Source organism: Thunnus maccoyii, chromosome 13, assembly GCF_910596095.1.
Source record: "Thunnus maccoyii chromosome 13, fThuMac1.1, whole genome shotgun sequence".
Classification (NCBI taxonomy): Eukaryota; Metazoa; Chordata; class Actinopteri; order Scombriformes; family Scombridae; genus Thunnus; species Thunnus maccoyii.
In genome coordinates, this window is record NC_056545.1 from 9,093,039 (window position 1) to 9,097,120 (window position 4,082).

Genomic DNA, 4,082 nt, shown 5'->3' on the forward strand with positions numbered 1-4,082 from the left:
CCACTCGGACACAGTGGTCATGATGGAGTTCTTAGAAGAAAAATGAATGGTTTAGAGCCGGTTTAGTTCTCGGAAGCAGATGACTCTCTGCGCGTAAAAGACACGTGCGGAGCGTGTCCAGGATCAGTTCAACCACATTGTTGTCCCCTTAAAGAACCATTTTTCAAGCATGTCTTAAAACAGCAGTCAGGTGTCCATATGAACAGTGAAAGAGGTTTTCCTCGCTGTAATCATTCCTCCTGTTCATACTGGATATTAAAAGATCCTTCAAATGTGCTTCAATGTAAGTGATGGAGGCCAAAATCCACAGTTTGTCCACACAGTCATTTAAAAGTTGATGTGAAGCTTATATGAGGCTTCATCAGTCTGAGTTATTCATATCAAGTGGATATCTGACACATTTACAGTCTTTTTAGCATCAAATTCACTCTTTGTGTTTCCGTGTTGAGCTGCAGGTGGAAGTATAGTAACAAAAAGAGGAACTTTGGCACTAAAAAGACTGTAACATTGAAAGATATCTACTTGATTTGACTCATTTGGACGCTGAAGCTTCATATTAGCTTCAGATAAACTTTTAAATACATTTTTGCACAGAAGGAGGACTATGGATTTTGTCCTCCATCACTTAACATTGTAAGTGCATTATGAAGGGATCTTCTAATGGTCAGTATGAACAGGAGGAATGATTACAGCAAGAAAAACATGTTTCACTGTTCATTTGTGCTCCTGACTGTTGTTTTAAGACACACTTGAAAAATTGTGAACCCGTCCTTTAAGTCTTTAAACATATTTTCATGACCTCAGAGATGCATGTCTTCTGACTGGAATGACAAAATGAGACAAGGGGAAACGGTTAGCCTGGCTCTCTGCCCAAATATAACAAAATCTACCTACCAGCACCTCTAAAACTCACTAATTAACCTAATTTAATAATGTTTGTTTCTTCCACACAAAGACCGAGGAGTAACATGTTGCTGTTTATCTGTCGGGGTGCAGTGCCTTTCTCTGCTAAACATGACAACAAAATTTCAGATCAGATTAGAATTGAAGAGGTAAATTTTAATCAGATACTGTGGTGTGAAGCAGCTGAGACAGGAAATAGTGTGGACGGAGTTACAGGTGGGTAAAGGCTTTAGTCACTTTATTATCTTCACCCTCTGACTTCAGTCACACAGCATCACTGCTGTTCAGACGCTGTATATCTTTAAGTTTAATTAGTAACAGTAGTGGAAGAAGTATCTAGATCCTTTACTTAAGTAAAAGTACCCATATTGATCTCTATGATTCTGCAACCTGCAGGAATCAGAGGCGTTGGAGGAGACTTAAAGGTTAAATTTATTAAGATTCAGGTCCAATAGACTTAAACACTCATTTGTCCCTGCTGTCATTGGCTTTTTGAACTGTATTATGTAAATCTTTTGTGTTTTTTTGTGTAATTTGTTTGAGTGTAGGTTGGTGTGTGTTGTTGATTGTATTTATTTACTGCTGGCTGTGCAACAAATTGCCCCTTATGGATCATAAAGATTACCTTGAGCTTAAGTACAGAGCTCTGGAGAAAACACACATCAGCATCACAAGTGAATACATGAACGGATTTCCGAGCAACAAAGGAATGTACAGAGAATTTTGTAGTATGTCTACACCTCGGTTATCGGTGGATAACATTTCAAATGCTGTCTTTCTTTCCATTATTTGGTCAGTTACATGGTGAACAAAAACCGTGGTGGAACTGACAGACACCAAGGTCACTAAGGGGGGGGGGTCATCCAGGCGCTTTGGTATTTCCAGGCTGAAAGCTGCAGCCGCGCCTCCCTCCTACAGGTACGATAAGAAAGGGAGGACAGTACACGACGCGATATCACAAGATTCAGAATGTCTTCTCATTGCAACATTATGCTTTTTTTTCCATCAACAAGTAAAAGTCCTGCTTAAGTAAAAGTACATAAGTATTATGAGCTTGATGTAGTTAAAGTATTGCAGTAAAAGTAGTGGTTTATTATTATTATGATATATGACATCAGTAGATTATTAATAGTGAAGCATCAGTGTTAGAGCAGCATGTTACTGTTGTAGCTGCTGGAGGTGGAGCTAGTTTACACTACTTTATATACAGTTAGCTAGTTTAGTCCAGTGGTTCCCAACCTAGGGGTCGGGCCCCTCCAAAGGGTCAGCAGATAAATCTGAGGGGTCGTGAGATGATTAATGGGAGAGGAAAGAAGAAAAAACAAAGTTCTGATACACAAATCTGTTTTCAGTTTTTGGACTTTTTCTCTAATCTTTGATTTTTGCTGAAATATTGGATCATTTGAACATTTATTGAAATGAAAGCATGTGAGAAGTTTAGAGGGAAAAATCACTATTTGGTGGAGCTGTTAACAACTCATAGACATGTGAAATATGACCCCGACTCATAGACTGTAAATATATGGGCGAAGCCACTGTGACGTCACACATTGGTTTCTGAAGAGTGGTTTTGAAGCTCAAAGTGGGCAGCTCTGGCCGTCGCCATCTTGGCAGTGTCTGACTCCCGGCTAATCCAAAATGGGCAAAGAAGTGGAGCTGAGGCGGCAGAATGAAGCCTTGTAGCTGAAAGTCAACTTCCTTACTGAGCAAGAAAGAGTCTGAGAGCTCATCTTTGTCCATATGAACAGTGAAAGAGGTTTTCCTCGCTGTAATCATTCCTCCTGTTCACTGGATATATATATACTGGATATTAAAAAATCCTTCAAATGTGCTTTTAATGGAAGTGATGGAGGCTAAAATCCACAGTGTGTCCACACAGTCATTTAAAAGTTGATGTGAAGCTTATATGAGGCTTCAGCAGTCTGAGTTAGTCATATCAAGTGGATATCTGACACATTTACAGTCTTTTTAGCATCAAATTCCCTCTTTGTGTTTCCCTGTTAAGCTGTGGTGGAAGAATAGTAACAAAAAGAGGAACATGCCAAACATTACGTAATTCTGGCTTCTCAGTGGAGGATATGTTGGTTTCCTTTGTCTTATGATAGGATAGTGAATATCTCTGGTTGTGAACTGTTGTTTGAATCCGCAATTTGAAGGTTTAACTTTGGCCTGTAAGTGTCTGACTCCCGGCTAATCCAAAATGGGCAAATAAGTGGAGCTGAGGCGGCAGAATGAGGCCTTGCAGGTGAGACAAGCTACCTAGCGGCTACAGACCTGTCACGCAAAGCGGCCACGTCCACGACCATGCATAACTCTACGGCTTAAATGGATGCGTTATATAAAAATTCACCCCCCCATACAGTTGTCATGAATGAGGAAATTAGCTAAAACTGTTTTTTGTACCAGGCCATACACATGTGTATTTCTGCTGTAAAGTTAACATGGGGGTCTCTGGGGATTGACTCACTTTTGGAGCCTCATGTGGCCATTTGAAGAACTGCAGTTTTCAGCCCCAGATGTTGCCACTTGCCCGGACTACACACTGCTTTTTCATCTTTAACAATGTGTTGTATTTTAAAAGCTTGTTATATTATCCATTGTGTCAAATCTTCATCTGAAAAGTAACTAAAGCTGTCAAATAAATGTAGTGGAGTAGAAAGTACAATATTTCCCTCTGAAATGTAGTGAAGTGGAAGTATAAAGTAGCATCACATGGGAACACTCAAGTAAAGTACAAATACCTCAAACTGATCCTGCTGCAGAATAAATATAATATATAGCCGACAGCTGGATAAACAGCTTCATTTAAACTTGACCCTAGTAACAGTTTTTCGTCCTATGGTGTAACTAAACATTGTGACACAGTCTTACAAAACAAAAGTGGGCTCATCGCTGCTTGCTTAAGTTTCAGTGGAAATACAAACCTCAGGCTGGCTATTTGACAGAAAAATGTAATAAAACCAACCTGTTGCACGAATGCTAAAGATATGACATATAAACACTTTATGTATCAATCAACAGGTTAAAAAAAGGACAAAATAATGTCAAACTGAGGTTCATTGTTTCAGCTGTGAAAACAAGACACATTTAAATTTAAGGTGCTGATTCAGTATTAAAGGACGATATTCTGAGCATACACTCAAAAAAAGGAAGAAAACGAACAAGTAATGACAACTCTA